This window comes from Zalophus californianus, chromosome 2, assembly GCF_009762305.2.
Source record: "Zalophus californianus isolate mZalCal1 chromosome 2, mZalCal1.pri.v2, whole genome shotgun sequence".
NCBI lineage: Eukaryota > Metazoa > Chordata > Mammalia > Carnivora > Otariidae > Zalophus > Zalophus californianus.
In genome coordinates, this window is record NC_045596.1 from 23,487,158 (window position 1) to 23,509,789 (window position 22,632).

Below are 22,632 nucleotides of genomic sequence, written 5' to 3' on the forward strand. Positions count from 1 at the left end.
TACTACTGTAACCCACTTTGACAAATTGAAAGCAATTCTGTTTTCATCAGCATTGAATTACAGATATAAAATATTTTATGGGTAGTATAATTTGATAAATGGGAACATTCTGGGTCCCATATTGAGTCCAGATGGTTACAGTGTCTTTAATACATGTATCCATTTGGCATTAGCACATTTGTGTATTACAGTCTTTTTCTCATTTATGTTTAATGATGGATAGATTCCAAATAATACAAGATGTTCCTCAACATGTTGAACTTCTGGTGAGTAAGTGAGCAAACAGTGAGCTCCCTTTTTCCCACTATACCTCATACTGTCAGCATTACTGTTCAAAGATGATTTGAACTTCACACTGATTAACTGAAATTTTCTACTCCCTGGAAAAGAACAGATAAAATGAACAAAGGCTTCCCTCCAAAAGGGAAATGTACTTAATATGAACTGTGAAGTTTGCAATGCATCTAAAATGCTAGACTATTTTCTTCTAGCTACAGTCAGATGTTGAACTTAGGGCAACTACTAGTGAGATATAGGTATTTTGGGCACTGGCTGTTTTTAGAGGTTTCTACAGTTAAATTAGGGAAATAGACAAATGCTGTCTTCAACATAATTCCACTTTACTTATTAGTTTATCCATTATCTCTACTATAAGTGTATAACTCACCTATCAGTTTTTCCTAACGCCAGCCTTCTTCTCTTTAAAGCCAGTAAGAGTGTTTCCAACTTATCTTCCTTGAACGCTTCTCAGATTTTCAGTCTACTCCAAAATTTGATGGTTTCCTATTTCCCATAAAAAATAATGTCAAATTATTTGGCCTGGCATGAAAAATTACCTGCATTCTTTTTTTTTTTAAGATTTTATTTATTTATTTGACAGAGAAAGACACAGAGACAGAAGGAACACAGGCAGGGGGAGCGAGAGAGGGAAAATCAGGCGTCCTGCGGAGCAAGGAACCCGATGTGGGGCTCGATCCCAGGACCCGGGGATCATGACCTGAGCCGAAGGCAGACGCTTAATGACTGAGCCACCCAGGTGCCCCTACCTGCATTCTTTATTCTAGCTTTGCAACATTATTTCCTTTTTTTCTTTTCTTTTCTTTCTTTTTTTTTTTTTTTAGTTAATGCCCTTGGTATTCCATCCGAATTGAACTATTGTCCTCCTTCATACTTTAACAGACCTGATAACAAATCCTCCTATCGATGGTTACATCTTGGGATGCCTGTCCACATTTTCCCTTAAATGTTACTGCCTTTTTATGTACATTATTTCAGTAGGTACAACATCGCATCCCTTAACACAGATCTTGGTCTTCAAGATTTTATCTTTGGTTCTTAGAGTAGATGGTATGTTTTAAGAGGATAGCTATATTGCAACATGTAAATTCAAAATGTAAGCAGTAGTGGTCATATTTCCACTCATTTGGGTGGGGGAAGCAGAAGAACTGGGTTGGCAAAGAAGGAGAATAGCAAAAGAAATACAGAGAAAAGAAATAAATTAAAAAGTGAAATTCAATGACATTTGAGTCTCCAAATCCACCTGAGGCATAAACCTCAAATGTTTTTCTGACTTTGAAATCCTGTAACATCTTTGTGTTTATATGATACATTGTCCTTTTTGCAGAAACTATCTCTGAATATATCTAGTTGTTCTTCACTAAGATAATAATAACATAGTCTCCTGTAATTTGGTATATAATGAAAAGCAAAAAGGAAATATATGTATATATATTACTATGTATAATATAATACAATATAACATAATTATAATTACTATAATTATTATATATAGTAATACTGTATATCCTTACACAGAATGCTATATACAGTTACTATATATAGTATATATATATGATATAATTGCATTTACTATAATTACTAAGTATAGTAATACTATGTATATGTATCATTATATATACTACTATACATACCGATATAAATACTATATATAATATATAATACTATATATCATTATATAATATATAAAATATAAAATTATAATTGTTAAATATAGTTATACATAATACTGTATATAGTTATATGTAATACTATATATAGTACTATATGTAATTGTATGTAATATGTCATTATATATAATATTATTACATGTAGTTACAGCAAAGTTTATACAAATACACAAACAAAAAGATTTTCCTTTCCCCCCATGGAAATCTAAATATTTATTGGACTTTTTTTACATATGAGGTGCCATAGCTCTATTTCATTATTAATAGTACTGGGAATTATTTATCTTTTGGTTGTTGTGATAGGTGTTGTAGAAAGTCTGCTTACATGGGGGGACATGGACTAGAGTAAACATAAGTATTAAGAGTTTTCATATACCTTAAAAAGCTATTGAAATCTGAAAAAGAAGTTTCTGTTATTATTAGGATAAGTTTTTTACCACCACTGCGTGACTTTCTTAAGACTATTACTCATATAAGAGAATAATACTAAAATTTTACTGCTATAATTATATCATTTTTGTAGCCATTTAAAACATATAACTTTCAAATCCCTGTCCTCAAGAAGCATATAAATGCTGTCTCAGTTTAAGTCCAGAAGAAATTTAGGCTCTAGTTCATGAAGGCAGTGGTTTTTAAATATCAGTGTATATTAGAATCTCCTGTAGGGTTTATGAAAACACAGATTGCCTGGTTCTGCCCCTCAGAATATCTGATTCAGTAGGTCTGAAGTGGGAACTGATAATTTTCATTTCTAACAAGTTCTTACATGATGTTGAGACCCTTTGAGAAAGTGATTCCCTGAGTCATCTATTGTATGTAATCAGTTGACTTCACTCCTTTGCATCTAAAATAGTACTGTTGAGCAAATAGTCCCCCAAAACATTTTCTATGTGGCTTAATTCTCTCATGAACTCCAGTTGAGAAAGGTTGCCAGAAAATTCCACAGCGTTTGCATAAGATCCTTCTTATTTCTGCTTACGAACTGTGCAGAAAAAATGTGAGAACTCATAATAATGAGAAAGTTTTAGCATCTGTGAGTTTGCTTTGAAAATCCCCATGCACTGACATAAATAAATACTTGAATTTAGTTTTCCCTAATTAGACCTTTGAAAAATGACCTATGATTAGACTAGCCCACACCAGTTTGAAGGAAAGTATCTATTAATTAAATATATTGCTGAATGCATTATTGACAATGATTTATAGACTGATGGGGTCACTGATTTTCAGAATGTGTTACAATGCCCTCCACTGACTTATTTCATGTCTATGTAAAACTACTTAATGGAAGCTTAACCCTAAACACTAAACCTGGAATTCCTTCTGCTTTGAGCCTTTTATTCCCTAAGTCAGTAAAAAATGACAGGGTAGCAATGAATGAGCATAGTTTTGGGACCAGCAAACTATTTCTCTATATGTTTAATAAAGAATGAGCATAACTCAAGTTTCTCAAATATCTTAAGATTTATGGGGTAGAACTTGCACATGCTGTAATATTATTTCCCTCTTCCTAGGGCTTCTTTCCTTCTGGCTTTTTAAATTGTTTGTTTGTTTGTTTGTTTTTATGCCTCCTTTCTTACTTGAGAAAATTAAATTTGAATGTGAAGGTTTCTTCCTTTTTTCTTCATCATTCAACTTTGCTTGATTTTTTTTGCTTTTGCCAATTATTTTCATTACGGGTTACCTTTATTTTAGATTTCATTTTGCTTTTCTCTGTGCTGCTGCTGCCTTTTTTTTTTCATGTTCAGAATTATTTGTCAGCCTCTTGAGTTTTTTTCTTCCTTTGTTGATTCTCTGGTGCTCTTATTCTGCTGCCAGAGCCAAAACGAATGTGAAACCAGTGTCTTATGTGGATTTACTCTGTTCTGCACGACATTTTTCTTTTATGTTTCTGTTTGTTACAAATTATCATGGTTTATAAACCCTTCCAGGCTTTTCAAAGGGATTTGTATTACCAAACAGGAAAAATGAAAGGATGTAACAGTTTCAAAGGTACAAATTCCCTTTCAGAAGTCACAGAGGGGGGCGCCTGGGTGGCTCAGTTGGTTAAGCGACTGCCTTCGGCTCAGGTCATAATCCTGGAGTCCCGGGATCGAGTCCCGCCTTGGGCTCCCTGCTCAGCAGGGAGTCTGCTTCTCCCTCTGACCCTCTCCCTTCTCATGCTCTCTCTCTATATCTCATTCTCTCTCTCAAATAAATAAATAAATAATCTATAAAAAAAAAAAGAAGTCACAGAGGATGCTAAAGTAAAGCAATAGAATGGTGATTGGATGTATTTTCCAACATCATGAGGTAATATGGTTGCTCCTATAATGTCACAGAAGTTAATGAGAATTTCCTGTGGAGAAACAGGATGGCACAGAGCAAATCTCATGGCACATCCTGGACAGAAAACCAGGACCTCTTTGCTCAATGGCGATTATAGTTTCAAAATAGTTCAGAAAATAGCGTCTACCCATAAAAAATTGAATGACTGATTCATGTTTATCCAGGGCCTCAGATACCTGGTAATAAGTTATATAGTTAGATGAACATAAATACCATTGGCTCAGATTTGAAAGAAAGATCCTAAACTTTCTATGTCCATCTTAATACCCTGTTAGATAGTATCTCACAGTTGTTTTTTTTTTTTAAGATTCATTTATTTTAGAGAAAGGGGAGGGGAGAGAGAGAGGGGGTCTCAAGCAAACTCTGTGCTGAGTGCAGAGCCCAAAGCAGAGCTTGTTCTCACAACTCGGAGATCACAACCTGAGCCAGAACCAACAGTCAGGAACTTAACCACTTAACCAACTGTGCATCCCAGGGGCCCTCTCATAGGTTTTTTAATAATGAACTCTAGCAATTACCTCTGACTCATTAAGGAGAAAGCTTTACGGAAACTGTAGTGATTCTCATAGTGGAAGATCCCCTAAAGAGAAGGAAGCCAAGATTCATGTCAGCCAAGAAAATGACAAATATCTTTTATATACATGCATTTTGTATGCATTCCTGCATACTCTAGTTTTATCTGCTTTTGAATTTTATAAAATTGAATCAATATATATGTCTTATAGAATAAAATCCTTCTTCTATTTGACACTATGTTTGCAGGACACATATTGATATGTGTAGCCAGATTTATTTCCGGAGTGATATTGTATTCCATTTTGTGACTGTCTTGCAATGCATATATTTATCTATTCTTTTTAGGATTTTTCCAGTTTTGATTACTACAGATAATGTCTTGAACATTCTTTTATAAGTATCCTAAATCCTTCCAGAGCATTTAGCTAGGAGTGGGATTTCTGGATTTTCAGGGAAGATATACATATTTATATTTGATAAGGAATGAAACATTATTTTCCAAAATGTCTGTACCAATGTGTACTTCTACCACCAAACTGTGAGAGTTCCCACTGCATCTGGATTAGTTACAGCCACAGTGATGCTGCCTGCTAAACAAGCCAACTCAAACTCAGTGGCTAAACATAGCAATCACATATTCTCATTATTGTGATCTGTGGGTTGATTCTGCTTCACACCACAGTAGCATAGGTCTAAATCAGCTCCAGGTGCTTCTCATCCCACTTCGATCAGGAGACAGCAAGGACATGTTCTTCCTATCATAATGACAGAGGCATGAGAGAGTCAGACTAACAGTACACATCCTTTCAAAGCTTCTGCTTCCATTACAGTTGCTAACATCCCACTGGCCAAAGAAAGCCACCAGGCCAGTCACAAAGTCAGAAGGGAGGGAAAGGTACTCCACCCTTACTGAGAGATACTACCTGGTTCCATGGTAAAAGGTGTGAGTGTAGAGAGGAATGGAAAATTGAGACCACTAATTTATCACATCTCTGCATTGTCATCAACATTTGGTATTTTCACACTTCTTAAAATGGTACATAATGGTATTTTTTGTGTATTTGCCTGGTTATTCATGAGGCTGGACATATTTTTATACTTTTATTGGTTATTTATATTTTCCTTTTTCATGAAGTCCTGGTCAAGTTTTCTGCCACCTTTTTTTTATAAGGGATTCTTTGTCTATTTCTCTCGAGAGTCATTCTGTATTTTCTTTGGCCTTCCCCCCACCTCCATATATAATCTTACCAAGTCTTTTTTACTTCATTTATAATGATTTTTATCAAAAGTTCTTACTTGTAAAATAATCAAATATGTCCTTTGATATATGGTGGATACCTTTTTGTCTTGCTGAAGAAGTCCTTTTTCAGAGTGAGGTTATGAAAATATTAGCTTATATTATATTATCTCTGAAAAACTTTATAGCTCTGTCTCACAAATTTAGGTACTCAATGTATCTTGATATGACAGGTCTTTCCACTCATCTTTTTAAAGTATGTCTTGGGCTATTCTTGTATTTTGTACTTGACATAAAATTTTAAATCAGCATTGCAAGTTCCATGAAATTCTGATATATTTAATTTATAGTACATTGAAATTATATACAAATTATGACAGTTTTTTCCAACAATGAGTTTTTCAATTCACAAAATTTTATTTTCATCTTTAATTTTTCCAAATAGTTTTGTGATTTTCTTAATAAAGTTCTTACTATTTTAACTTGTTTATTCCCGGATACTTGACGTTTTTGCAACTATTGTAATGGTGTTATTATAAAAATTTTACTTTCTAACTATTCATTTCCTAACCATTTAATGCTGGAATATAGCATTCATGTGTGGAATTCTTTATTTATTTTTTGGTCTAGCAATACTGCTGAACACATTCATTAATTCTAATATTATCCATTAATTGCTTTAGAATTTCTGTGTCTGAAGTTATATCATATGTGAAAATTAAAACTCTTTTTTCTTCCTTTCAAATTCTAATAACATCTATTTTGATCACTTGCCTTTAATGTATTGGCTAGGTCCCAAAGTAAAATGTTGAAATAGTAATAGCAGCATTTTGGTTTTAATTTGAAAATGAAAGGGAAAGGTTTACATATCTTATCATTAAATAATATTTGCTCTAAGTTTTGAGGAGATTCTTAATCACTTTTTGAAAAGGTATTTCAGATTTCTACTTTAAAAAAAATGAATGGCTGTTTAATTTTAAAATGATTTTTTTGCATTTATTCAAAAGACTTTTGTTTTTTATCCCTTAGTCTTTAATGTGATTCAATTTAATTTTTAACGTTAAATTAACTTTCTATTCACCAGATAATCTAAAGTTCATTATGATGTATTTTCCTCATATACATTACTGGATCAGTTTATTAATACACTATTTGGGATTTTTGCATCATTATTTATGATTAAGATAGGCCTTAAATTTTCCTTTACTTGATGTTTTGTTTCTGGCTTTGATATCTAGGTAGCTTAAAATAAGTTTTAAAATGTCCCTTCATATTTCATTCTTTTAAATGTTTTGGTAACTTTGGAATGAATATTCCTTGAGCGTCTGGAAAAATTTAGTGGTAAAAGCCTCTCAGCCATAAGTTATTTCATAGGGATATTTGTGTCTACAATGATTTAGTCTTTGATAAATATAGAAATTTTAAGATTTTTATTTTTTTGAGTCTGTTTTTGTAATTTGTATATTTTATTTAAATATTTACATTTCATATTTTTAAAAATGTTCCATTTTTCAATTTTTTTCAAACATTCTTAATGTTTGAAATATCTGAGTTATTTTTCTCTTTTCATTCCTGTAGTAGATTCTATGCCAACACTTTCTCCGTTTTTACTTTGCACTCTTACCTTTATTATATTTTCCTCTAGAATCTTGTCTATGATAATCTTTTCCAATTTTGGAATGAAATTTTAGTTTGTAACTCTTATAATTATGTAATATAAGCTTTATGACTATATATTTCTCTTAAACTCTGCCTTATTTCTAGGACTGAAGTTTTGACGTTATTTTTATTATTATCACTTAGTTAAAAATATTTGCTGATTTTCATTGTTTTTTTCCTCAAACGAATGTGTAGTTTATTAGTAGGTAATAATAATTATTAGTAACTTATTAATGTTTATTAATTTTTATAATTATAGGAGTCTTTAAATTATCTTTTTGGTTTTAATTTCTGTTTTATGGCATCATGGTTAGACTTCATGATCCAGATATTTGAAAAAGTTGAGACCTGCTACACATTCCAGTACATACTAGGTGACAATGTTACTTATTATCTGATCCGTTATACTTTTGAGTGTGAAAAGTAATGGGAAACAGATGACCATCAGGAAAATGGCTTGGACAAATCAGGCTGTACAGTCCCCACACTATGTGATACCTCTTTATAACTTTCCCACGAATGCTAGAAAATAGTGTTTCCCATAACTGTTGTGTGCATTGTCTCATACACAAACTGGTAAATTGCAGAAAAGAAGAGGATATGAGCAAGTAAACATGTAATGAAATCACAGATCTATACCCTGCTTAGAAATTCCCACATGCCGTTTGGCAATTATAGAAAACGAAGTAATTTTAAAAAAGAATTATGAGAATAGTCCCACCACCACATATAAAATAACTCATAACCACACACACACACACGCACACACACACACACACACACACACACACACATTTTTTACTAAAGTTTAACACCTAGATCTTTTACTGAAATTTTTAGGGAAACAAATGACTCTTCCTGGCTAAGTTAATAAAGATTTTTTTCTTTATATGTGTACCAGAGCAACAATATCTCCTCAAATGACAAATCTGATGTGCTTGATATCCTCAATTTGCCTCCCTAGCTAATACTTTTAAATAATATTAATTTACTCTATTCTTTTCTGCCCTTCTTTGCAACTATGGACCACATAAGCCAAACCCTCTTGCCCTCTGGTTTTGGATAGTTTCAGGTTTTGGAGAGCAGAGGTGGGAAGAAAGTAAAGTCTCGTTATTTGTTGCCCTGGTTTGCTTTACTGGTTCTCAAGAAGTCAGTGGCCAGATTCCTACACCTGAGTCCATAACTATCTTCTACAGCAATAGATCTTTGTTCATGCTTCTTTCCAGGCCTAGGTAGCAATGGCTTCCCACTCCTATTGAACCCCAAGTCCTCCATCATTCCTTATCATTTAACTCTGTCCACAACTTTTTATATTTCTTTTATTAAACACTCTTTATTAGTATGTTAATTGCCTGCCACAATCCAGACTATTATAGTATATTATTATAGTTTTCAAATGCATGTTAAATCAATTCATAATTATTATTCATAATTCAAAAGTAGTCATTCATATAACTCCTAAATATCCCTTGAGGATCACTAATGATATAGTCATATTTTGGGGAGCACTGTCCTGTACACATTAAATTTACTTAGTCTTCCTAAACGTAATTAAGATTTGGTTTCTAAAAAGCATGTAGAGGGACATCCCCAACAGTAGTATTTATTCCAAGAAAGTGAGTTTTATATAATGTAGAGAACAAATATAGTCTCATGAGAGCTATTATTGAGGACAATAATATATTTTTTCTATGTAATAATGTCCAGTAGAACTGAGGTATATTAATAAAGTTATGAAAATGCTCACTTAAGACTAGATATCAAATATTTGTTATCTTAAATTCCCAACAAATATCAAGAGCTTTCAAATTTATTATTTTCATCATATTCCTGTTGGCTTTGAAAAAAAATATTTTCCATGCCTCTTGGGTAATACTAATATCTTAAAAAACAAACTGTAGAAATTTCATATTTTTCTCCAACATACTATAAATATAGCTTGTTATAGGTGGACAATGCTATGAGGAAAAACTGAATTACAGATCAGGTACCCCCACCATTCCTCCTTACTCAAAGGTGAGACTTTAATTATTCCAAGTGAGAATGAGTTAATCACAGAAAAATGAGAAAAAGGAGGCAAGAAAATGAGTCTACGTTCCAAAGATGTCATCCTTAGCATCCTTGAATGAAACAAAGTTACATATGAAGAATCTGGCAATTTGAGCATTTGAAATTTCAGATAGAGGATTTCAAATTTTTTATACCAGGAGCCAGAAGTTTGAATGATTCTGAACTTAGGAAAAAAAGAGTTTGGGGCCAAAGTGATGCAATGGAGAGTTACATATTTTTCATAATATGCCTTGTGCAAACGCTCATTCCTGTCTCTCACAGTATAGGCTCTTTTGGAAAGCCCTCTTATAAAAAGATTGGACTGCCAACTTCTTAACAAGTTGAAGTACTAGGAATATAATCATTGTTGAATCATTTCTTACTGAGGAGCCAATTTAGAACAGAAATGGACAGGCAAGCTGCTAACGGTAGGATAGAGGCTTCTGAGATGTAGAAGGATAGAAGAAGAGAAGAACAGCATGTTTTCACATTAATTTGGTCTGTAACCTTGGCACTACAGTGATAATGGAAATCTCATAAGGTGTGAATGAAGGTCTCCAACCAAGCTAGTGAGGATGTTACATAATACAGCAGTTATGAAACCTCCTTTGACTACATATATATATTGAGTGTCTCATACCTAATAACACTTAACCCACTGATAGGGTGGAGTGTAGAAAAAGCATGAATTTTAGAGTTAGATGAGTTGAAGTTAGCTAAGTGCATTGGGTGAACCATTTAACCTTTCTTGACTTTGGTGTGCTCATCTGTAAAATGATGACATTCAATCAGATTACTTGAAAGATCTCATTGAACTCCATAAAATCTATAGCTCTACATGCTTAATGATCAAACTGCAAGTAGGGTGGATATGGCATAATGGGAAGAGATAGGGATTTATTGCAGGAGAAAATGGATCTGATTTGCTTAGATATTTTTGCTTTCGACCTTGTAATTTTGACCTGGAAACTTAGATATTACAAGAATACAATTTCTCTTCCTTAAAATGCACATAATAATTCTTGGCGAAGGTGTTTTTGTTAAAAAACAAATGGGAGAAAGCATAGAGATACATTTCTAAACACTATACAAATGGAAATAATGGGTAGTTGTATATTGGCCATGGATGATGGGTCTGAAATAAAACTTGAGTTGTTGAAATTACCTTTTTTTTTTTTTTTGAGAAATATATATCCTTGGTTCCAGGCGGTTGAGAACAGTCATGACTTCTTGCTTTTTCTTCACCTGCTGGGGATGCTGTAGTGTGTTAAGATGTTCATATACTAAGATGATGAATCCCCTGTCAATCTGAGTCCCTGATCAGAGCAAAGCCTCAGCAACCTGAATTAGACAGGTAGAGTTAGTGAAAATAATTCTTTGCTATTATGCCACATAGATTTAGGAGTAAATTTGGCTTTCTAGCATACTAAAGTTTTCTGAGCAAGAGAAGCATCAAGCCTAGCGAAATTATTTGTTGACTAATAATAGGTCAGAGAGAAATCACTATGCTGAAGTAACCTAGCCAAATAAGGGATATTAAGTATGCTCGGACTTAAAGGAATGCAAGACTAGGTAGTTAGGTAACAGGATGGTGTAGTGGAAGTGGCCAAGATGACACATTATAAAGTAGATTGGCCCCCAGAGGGGCATGTTTAATATTGAAGATCACTAAAAATTGAACCAAGTCCATGTCAATAACCAAGAAAATTCAAACTAGAAAAAGGTTTTATATGGTGGCAGTTATGGTTCTAGGGTGTCCCTTTGTGGGTTTTTTTGTTGTTTGTTTGTTTTTTGTTTGTTTTACCCAGAAGCTCATTATTTTGAAGGGGGAAAAAAAAGATTTTTCTTCTGTGAACAGAAAATATCAAGAGTAAAGAAAGTATTCCAGCTCCATTCATATAGACAGGGACTTAAGGCAGTGCTATATCTGGAGTGGGGCAGTAGAATTTGTATGTTTATATGTATATATTTATAGTGATGTCATAGACTCGTATACATATAATGTGCATGTGCCTGCGTATGTTAGTATCTTTAACTAGAGTATTTCGTGAAGGCAGGATTTTTTTCTCTCTTGTGTGGCTCATAATAGGAACTCAATAAATATTTACTTTATTTACTCACAAGGTGACTCAATGATTGAACAGAGGCAGTAAGTGTGTGAATGAATGAATGAAAATGATAAAGGTTGGATACAATGTGTTTGGGGCAGGAAGCTGTAGTTTGGTAGCATGTGGATGCTAATCACTTATATTAGAAACATCAGAAATTAGATTTAAGGCAGCAACATGTATGCTAGGCCACATCCTCATTGGTAGATGGTGGGCTTTTTAAAAATGTCTTCTTCTTTTTTAAGTTTTTATTTAAATTCCACTTAATTAATATACAATGTAATATTAGTTTCAGGAGTAGAATTTAGTGATTCATCACTTACACACAACACCCAGGGCTCATCACAGGTGCGCTCCTTCATACCCATCCCCCATCCACCTCCCTCCAGGAACTTTCAATTTGTTCTCTAAAGTTAAGAGTCTGTTTTCTGGTTTGCTTCTCCCTTCCCCCCACCATGTACATATGTTTGTTACTTAAATTCCACATATGTGTGAAATCATATGGTATTTGTCTTTCCCTTATTGACTTATTTCACTTAGCATAATACTCTCTGGCTCCATCCACACCATTGCAAATGGCAAGATTTCCTTCTTTTTATGGCTGAGTAATATTCCATTACACACACACACACACACACACACACACACACACACACACCTATCTATCTATCTATCTATCTATCTCACTTCTTTATCCATTTATCAGTTGATGAACATTTGGCTCTTTCCATAATTTTGCTATTGTTGCTAATGCTGCTATAAACATTGAGGTTCATATACCCTTTGGAACCAGTATTTTTGTATCCTTTGTGTAAATACCTAGTAGTGCAATTGCTGAGTCTTGGGGTAGTTCTATTTTTAACTTTTTGAGGAACCGCTATACTGTTTTCCAAAGAGGCTGCATCAGTTTGCCTTCCCATCAAGACCTTTCTCTGCATCTTTTCCAATATCTGTCATTTCCTGTGTTGTTAATTTTAGCCATTCTGACAGGTGTGAGGTGATATCACGTTGTAGTTTTGATTTATATTTCCCTGATGATGACTGATGTTGAGCAGGTACATGCTAGGCTTTTAATATCTTTCCCATTTCAGTGAGAATTGTCTCAGCAACTGGTGGGGTAGATGAATTATTTTTACACTCTAGGTTTTAATAAACTTCTAGTTCTTGGCCTTGACATTCTCTTTCTCAACTGCTTGCATTTTGCCTTTCTTCTGAGCAGATTCTTCTATATTCTGCTTGATTTTAACTCCTCACTCCACCTCTCCATAAGCCTCTGTCTAGTGAATTCTTTCTGGTGAATTATCTTCGAGCTCTCAGGAAACTTTATTTTCATTCTTTCAAAATTCTTTATGTTTCACAGTAGTAATACTTTTCTTTTTTTAATATTTTATTTATTTATTTGAGAGAGAGAAAGAGAATGGGGAGGGATGGATAGAGGGAGAGGGAGGGCAAAAAAATCTCAAATAGACTCTGTGCTGAGCATGGACCCTGATGTGGGGCTGAATCCCACGACTCTGAGATCATGACACGAGCTGAAACCAAGAGTCAGATGCTCAACTGACTGAGCCACCCAGGCACCCTAACAGTCACACCTTTTTATTTAAGATCAGTTTCTCTTTAACCTCTGTTAATGTGGAAGCGCCTATGTTTAGCTTGCTGGGTACACAGTAACCATCCAGTTAAGATATAATGAGTCAACAAATGAATCAATAATGTTAAAATTCCTTATCACTTGAAACTTAGAAATTCAGGGACTGTCAACTTTATTTAGTAGAGTCATTTTACATATATTACCCAATTGCATTTTCAGTGCAGAGCATGGGGGTTCTATAATACCTCAAAAGTAAGGAACTGTATTTCTACTTTGCCATACAGGTGAATATATACATAAAATACTTCTGCCAACTTAAATGTTTTCTTTAGAACTTATATAAGTTGTAAGATTTTTAGGATCACACATAGACTTGGTGAAATTATGTAGAATTAAAAGTGATCTTTTTCATGTATCTATACTACTCTGCAGTCTGTGAGCCTAACCAGTAGGAAGCCACAAGAAAGAGTGAGGTGGGAGAGATGAAAGAGAATATCAAATCGATGTTGATCTGGTAACACTAATGGTAGCATATCTGTATGTGAAACCTACACACAGAGGTCAAACTTCCCTGGATAATGCAATTAAAGATGACAGAATCACATCCCTGATTTAGGTAACCATTATGCAATGATTCCTAATAAATATACATATTTTTACAATGTCATGTAGTCACAAGAGCATTTTCAATGAATCAACATTGCTCCAATTAATACTAAAAATTACAGCAAAAGGAAAAAAATAAGAAAAATCAGGAGCAGAAATTATTCAAATAGAATTTCTTAAGATTTATCTTTCTATAAAATTTTCTAAAGGAATGACTTTTAAAAATTCTACTAAAAATATTGTAGATAACAGGTAAGGGCAGAATGAATGAACATGCAATGTCTGTGAAAGAGGAGGTGCATCACATATGGACAGACATAATCAATCTTAAATCACCGTTCTGTCCAGAGATTCACCTTTCTTATCTCCCTATTCTTAGCCAAAGAATCTTAAATATCATTGAATATATAGTAGATATAATAGTTAAGTATACTATATAGATTTGAATTGTGGCTTAGACGAGTTGAATAACTTCATGGCTCAATTTTCTCATTTGTAAAAAGGAGAAAAGCAATGGTAGTTCTCGCCTAAATTTCTTGTGGACATTAAATAAGTTAGTAACTGTACATAGATTTGTATTTATGTGTTTGCCAATTATCAGCTATTACTGCAATTGTTAGTACAGAACTGTCATTATGGATACCTATGTTTAACAATATTTGAAGGAGTTGTGTTTTATTCATTAGTGTGCACAGGTTCATTTAGGACACTGACCTTTAAAGAGGTTTGCTCTCTTCTTTGTTATAGTCTGTAAGATATTATCTTGAAGGTAATAACAGCTAATGTTTGTTGTGTGTTACCAGGATGTCAGACATTTTATATATTAATTTGTTATTTAAAAAAATAAACAAATGTAGAAATAAATACGTAATTAAAACAGGGCAAGGGTGCTCATACCACCCTATTTTAAATTCATGGAAACTGAAACATAGAAAAGTCAGTAACTTGCTCAAAGTCAAATGATTGGTAAGATGAGAAGAAGGATTTGAACTCATGCACCTTAAATCCAAACCTTCACATTTCCTTTCCTGCCCCCTAAGTGAAGGATATCTACCTAATCCTTCTGCCTCCAACCCTCTTCATCTTCCTCCATCCCCCTCCATCCTCCTTCCCCTCCATCTTCTCTCACATCCCCCTGCTCCCCTTCCTTCCCCTCCCCATCCTTCTTCTTCTCCTTCTTCTTCATCTCCTCTCTTATTTTAAATCCTAGGTGCATGCTCTCTCTCTTAAAAAATAGTTTAACTCAACTTTTTATCTGGAAAAAAACACTTCTCAAATGATGAAACTTAAAAAACAATTCCACATTGTACAGAAATAAGTATTTCTTATAACCATAAATAACCATAACCATAAGTTATTTATTTATTCATAAAATATTAATTTTGTTCCTACTATGACCCAGGCTATTTCTATGTGCTAGAGATAAGACAGTGAAGGACAGATGGGAGTTTTTATTCTAATACTTTAAACAGAAATACTAACTACAACTTATTTTAAGTCAGATGGTGATAAGCGTTATGGAGAGAGGTCAAGGAGAAAAGGTAGTAGGTGTGTGTGTGTGTGTGTGTGTGTGTGTGTGTGTGTGTGTGTGTGTACAAAGTCCCTGAGAAGGTGTAAATTTCTAATGTGTTGGAAAAAGTGTAAGATAGACATTTGGCTGGGGTAGAGTGGGAAGAGAAAGGGGTGAGGGTCCTATTGTACAGAGGCAGGGTATTCCAGGCCATTTTAGGGACTTTGGGTTTCACTTGGAATCAGGTAGCCTTTGAATGGTTACTAATAAAAGAGTGACAAAAATGGATTCAGTTTGAAACTGCATTATTTCTTACTGCTGGGTGGAGAAGAGATTGTAGAATGTCAAGGGCAAAAGCAGGGGTACTAGTGGACCAGGGCAAAATTCCTGAGAAGACATGATGGTGCTTTAAATCAGAGTAATCATGATGAATGCGGTGAGATATTAGCCTCTGAATATATGTTCAAAGTGAGGCAGAGAGTGACTGTGATGTTATCAAATTCCCCCTAATTATTGCAGTTGCTACAGTGGGGCGGATTTGCTCTGTGGGCAATAAGAGCACATAGCAGATTGTGTATCATGTGCTGAGCAGTTTCTCAGTGATAGCTGATTTTAAATCTGCTTTTTGAGTAGTTATATAGCCATGAATATCAATGAACTAGTTCTTTCATTGTATGGGCATCATCTGTGGGGCTGGTAAATAACTAACAAAAAGTGAAGATGTAAGAAATGACACAGAGGCTGGATTGCACATTGAGGTAACAAGGGGGCATCATGTGGTAGTAAAGTAGAAAGAAAGGAAATAGTTGTGGTGTTCAGACTTCGGACCTCAAGTTATATATATATAACATCAAAATGCCCACAAGAGTTCCAGAGTCAGCAGTGGCAAAGGAATCCTTACAGGGGTATTAATTCCAATACTAATAATATGAATACAATTAATACTTCTACTAGAATTTGTAGAAGAGGAAAAAGTTTATAACTGGTAATTCTTTACAATACAAGGTAGATCAATGTTTTGTGGACTGGAAGCTAATACAATTCTAAGTATCTTCCTTTGGAAAATAAATTTAAAAAATATAAATCCAAAGTGAGGTTCAGAGTCTTAAAAATGGCCTATGTAGGTGAGAGTCCCAGATGCTTAGGCTTTATTATCTCCATGGTAAATCCACTATCAGGTATGGATATCCAAGTGGAATACATTTTATTTGCATTAACTTTTAATAAGCCTCACTAAACATAGACCTATAAAAATAGCAAAAACTGAAATTCCTTTAAAAAATTATAAACTATAAAGAATATACCCTAGATTGTTCTCAAGCTGCCCCCTTATGCCCTTCCTGATCCAAATACTTAAAAAAGGAATATTCTTTTTTTTAAAGATTTTTATTTATTTATTCATGAGAGGCGGAGAGAGAGAGAGAGAGAGAGAAGCAGAGGGAGAAGCAGGCTCCCAAGGAGCAGGGAACCCAATGTGGGACGCGATCCCAAGACCCTGGGATCATGACCTGAGCCGAAGGCAGACCCTTAACAATCTGAGCCACCCAGCCGCCCCTAAAAATGTAATATTCTGAAAAAATATTACACAGTTTGGGTTGCTTACACTTTCTATCTTTATTTATTTATATTTATTGATTTGGTTATTTATTTATTTATTTTCAGTGATTATTACCAATAAATCATCAAAATTAAATCTCAAGATTTTATTTTCAATAACAACTTATTGGTAATAGATGATGAGTTCAATATACCTAATGATCTAATTTCTTAAATGTGAATTTAGTTATAGTTGTTCCAAATACCTATTAAAACACAGCACACATTCAGCTCAGGACATCTGTTTAGAGAATGAAATACAGATCTAACGGAGTAAAAAAATTGAAAAAGAATCTAGGCTTTAGTCTGTTAAGAATGATGGGAGACCAATATTATCTGATAGAATAGAAGTAGGTAAAGGAGAAGACAAGAACTAGCTGTTTGTACTTTTCTGTGCCCAAATTGCCATCCTTTGTCTTTTGTACATGAAACCTTGTGATGAGGAAAGCTGTATTTTCTTGCAATTAAAACTCATAAACTCCTGCTATTAACAATATCTGATCTGCACATTTTTTGGTTGAATTAAAGGAATAAAAAATATATCTTTCTCAAAATCAATTTTTATTTGCCCCCAAGTGTTCAACTCTCCAATTTTTATAGGCTCATTATTTCTCTAAATTCTTTCCCAATTATCCAAGTCTTTTCCCCTTGTTTTGGACTCTAACAAGGACTTCATAGAAAGTTTTCATGATTATTAAGGAATGAGTTTAGTGTTTCTTTAAATAAGGGGTTGCTCTAAATTAGCACTCAAGGAACAATAAGGGACAATCAAGGCTTTTCTTTTTCCTCTTAAACTTCACCCTCCAAGGAGAATATTAATACGACTACAATAACATCCTCTATAGGTATTCCACCCAGATTCCCTGAGATTGCTTGTGCACCTACTGCTTCTTAAGTGCTCAAGTAAATATACTGTTTTGGGTTTAGGGGAAGTAAACAAAACATACCAAGTGTCCTATAGTAGTTCTTAACCATTGGGAACAATTTAACTTGAGTAAAGAATTATTCCAACATATTCAGCAAAAATCTCTGTGTCTTGGAGTGATGCTTGGCGCTAAATTTCTAGGTAGTAATTATGTGTCACTTGACCAGTTACTGTCTCAGGAAAATGTAGGGAGAATGAGTTACCATAATAAAATCAATTACTAATTGTACCTGAGTATTATACTCAACAGGCTAAAAGCTACCTAACTTCACTCTCTTCCTAAATAGAGATTATTAATTTGAAACCTAATCATAAAAACTCAAGTTTTAATTTAATTGAGCAATAGTGGAATTATTTGCCAAAAACCATCATCTAACACAAGCTAGAAACAAGGGTAGGTGGGGAATTTACTCCCCCTGTGAATTCTAAAAAAGGAGGATGAAATGGGATTTGGTAAAGATATGCCATGGTCTTTGCTATGTTGACTATGTTGACTAAGCAGACATTTCAGTCAGTTTTTACTGTATAACAAATTACTCCCAAATATAGTGATTTAAAACAGTAACAATGCTTTTGGCTCACAAGTCTGTGGTTGTCTCGCTGTTCTTGTGGTCTAGGCCAGTTCTACGGGTCATGCCAGGCTTTCTTACTTATCTGTGGTCACCTGGCAGGTTGCCTGGCCGCTGGCTGTTCTCAGGTGGCCTCAGTCACATGACTGGTGATTGGCAGGCTTATCTGATCTTCAGGTGGAATGGCTCATCACAGGTACATGCGGTCTCTCATTTTCTGGCAGGCTAATTCAGCTTTGTTTGCATGGAACTCTCCGATTTTCAAGCATGTATGAATGAACTCTTTTTCAAGTCTCTACTTGTGTCACATTTGCTAACATCCCATGTGCCAAAGCAAGCCATATGGTCAAGTTTGGATATAAAGAGTGGAGAGGGCGCCTGGGTAGCTCAGTCCTTAAGTGTCTGCCTTCGGCTCAGGTCATGATTCCAGGGTCCTGGGATCGAGTCCCACATCGGGCTCCCTGCTCAGCGGGAAGCCTGCTTCTCCCTCTCCCACTCCCCCTGCTTGTGTTCCTGCTCTCACTGTCTCTCTCTGTCAAATAAATAAATAAAATCTTAAAAAAAAAGAGTGGAGAAAAAACCAAAAAAAACTCCATCTCTTGATCAGAGGAGCTTCAACATTTCTTTGCAAAGGCGCACACATATAGGGAAGGTAACAATTTGGGGCCACTTTTGCAACATACACTGTGAGCTAGCTGCTTCTGATGCTCAATTTGTAGTGGATTGAAAACCTTTGATGATCACTCTCATAACTTTCTGTCTTCCTCTCACAGCTCTCAGAACATACTCATAATCTTTACAACTTCCATTTAAAGACAAAATTCTCTCCTCCCACACATCCCTATTTTCCCATGTACATTTTTTAAACTATTGATCGGGGGAAAAATCTATTTGGCGTAATAATTCTATGTTATATTGCTTGTCTCAATGCATCCCTAAAGACAATAAAAAGATTAAAAATGATATTTATTTTCAAAAATGTGAAAGCACCCTATGGTACTTGACAGTCAGTGACTACATGCCAGAATTCTCATTTCTTTCTTCTTAACATTGTGATTTATGGATAGTGTGTATGCTTAAACTTCTGAAGAATTGCCAGGAATTTACTGAATGATATTGACATAAATTTCCCTAATAAATTATAAATTTGAAAGAGATGGTCAAAGCTTACTGGGAAGCTGGATGACATACACAGTCTCTACAAAGTTTTTAAATGCTGGGGGCTCTTCCAAAGAAACAGGACTTAATGGTGTCATCTTGGAATATCCTCTCAGGAGATGAGGTCAAATTCAATGAGTAGATTCCTTCTAGTTATCAGTGAGCTGATGTCCATTATATTATGATCTTGCTCATTATACTGATTCAAACTACCAAGTTGCTGGCCATGATATCAGAGAATGAGAGAGGAAGAGAGAAAAATGTTAGAGAGAGATGTGACTTAATATAGAACCTGATATTTATCTATGGCATGGTTTTCCAAAGTATGTTTCATAGATCATGAATCTTAAAGATGATTGGAAGGAAATTTTTAAAAATGAAAAAGCTTTGGAGTAACATAAAGAAATAAGTTTGGAAGATAATGCTTATGATTTCTCTTTCTTAAGATATTTATAGTATACATCAAAATAATTAAATGAGAAATACTAATACAAAAACAAAACTTACCTGTTTTCACTGTTTCCTTTTTAAAGAATATAGTAGAACATGTCTCAAGTGAAATTGATCAGGTCAGCTGGTACCACTCTGAAAAATCAAAGAAGTAGACTGGGAGGGAGCAGGTGGTAGATATTCCTACCTAATCTCAGGTAGCAGTGATGATCATAGTAGATTACCTCTACTACTATAAAACCCAACCCAGGCTCTTTCCAATGAGGGAAATTGAAAATTCAAGTAGAATCCTTATTCAGAGGGAGACATTAACAACGATTTTGGTGGTTCAAAGGGAGACGATGGAAGATAGGGGCGGTTGGAAATTTTAGTCAATTTTTGGGTTCCACCATCTAATGTATTGGATTTCCAGCCACTTCTTTAAGTGTTTTAAAGTATTCACAGTTCAACTGAAACCTTAGGATCGTTCAGGAAGACTTTATATAAATAAATATATAAGCCAATCTCTAATAGATGCTTACTCATACTAAATAATTAGTGGCTGGTTAGGAAAATAATGCTTACAGTAAGTTAACATTGTCCCAATTAAGTTATAAAAAGTATATAATGTATTTATTTGAAAACAATGCAGGAGATTTTGGTATACATAACTCATGGTTTCTGTGTCATGACTTACTTTAATTAATTTTGCATTATACAACAATAACTTAAAACAGCTACTAAATACTATGTCTCAGACATTGCTGGCCCTCCCCCATAGTCTTCATTCATCTCACACCTAAATCTCTGTCCAAGCACTAAATGTACTCATCACCAACAAGACTGATCTAATCAAATCACCACTCGCATCTGATGGCCAGGGACACCTTCACTCACTACACTGGCTTTCTTTCTAAACACGTACATAAACTATTCATGAGACTCAGGGAGAATAGAAAGATATAGTAATAACAACTTTTTTTCTCACTCTTTAATTCATTACAAAATGACTTTCACTTCAGCTATGTCTCCTTTAATTCTTTAGAATATGGCTTAGAATAATTTACAGTGTAATAAAAACAGGAAAAAATATAGATACACATTAACTACTGTCTTTACCCTTTATTGTTGGTTGCAAGTGATGATGTACCCAGGTTCCTTAGCTAACAGTGGACATCATATTAGTGACATTCTTGCCTGTGGGTTGGCATCACTGTAAACCTGGAAAATCTCCTGTCCACGGGAAGTTTGAGGTTTTGTTTGGGTTTCAGAACACTTATCAAATCAATAGGTGAGCCAACACATATATTTCTCTCCTTTCTTCTGGAATTAGCTTTTTAGAGTATATCTTGCCCTCTACCTACATACTTTGTTCCTGTATATGTAATCAAAATACATTCCTTCTGGTCCATCTTCCCCAAAGCTGTTGAAATAGAATGGGAATTTATCTTTCACTTATTTACCTTTTTTTTTTTTAGGATTTTATTTTTAAGTAAACTCTTTAACCCAACATGGGGCTCAAATTTACAACCCTGAGATTAAAACTCCCATGCTCTACTGACTGAGCCAGTGGGCACCCCTTAAGTGTTGCTCAAGTAAGCAAACTAACAATAATTATCTCATGCATTTGAAAAATTACGTATTGATACATTTGGTAATATCTAGGAATTAAGTATTTATAGCAGATAATGCTGACCAGTACTAGTTTCATCCCACTCATGTACATTTTCATCCAGTGCAGACAAAACGTAGTAACTTATTTTAATCCTTGTCTACTGTCACACAGGAAAATAATTAAAAGTTCTGCAGGAATTTCTTCATTCACAGGATGATCTTTGTTCATTTTTTCAGACACAAATATGCTCACAATGAAAAAAAAGTGTCACAATCATATAAAGCATATTCTTTTCAAAAGATTTTATTTATTTATTTAAGAGAGAGAGTGACTGAGAGAGAGCACTGGTGGGGGTGGGGGGAGGCAGATGGAGAGGGAGAAGCAGGCTCCCCGCTAAGCAGGGAGCCCAACGTGGGGCTGGATCCCAGGACCTTGGGATCATGACCTGAGCCAAAGGCAGACACCTAACCAACAGATCCACCCAAGCGTCCCTATATAAAGCATATTTAACATCTTACTGACTACATTATAAAAATATCTTACTTCACATTAGAAAAGTCAAAAGGATCCCTGATTTATTTCTCCCATATAGGAATGCTCTCAGGCCTACAAAGATGAATCCAAGCCTTTCCCAAGAATGTAAATAATCTCTAAAGCTGTGGAATTTCACTTTTTTTCTTTAAAAATTTCTAAGATTTCTCTGCTGATAAACTAAATATAGATTGTAAGTATAACAAAGGCTCCCCTCTCTTAATCCAGAAATTTAAAA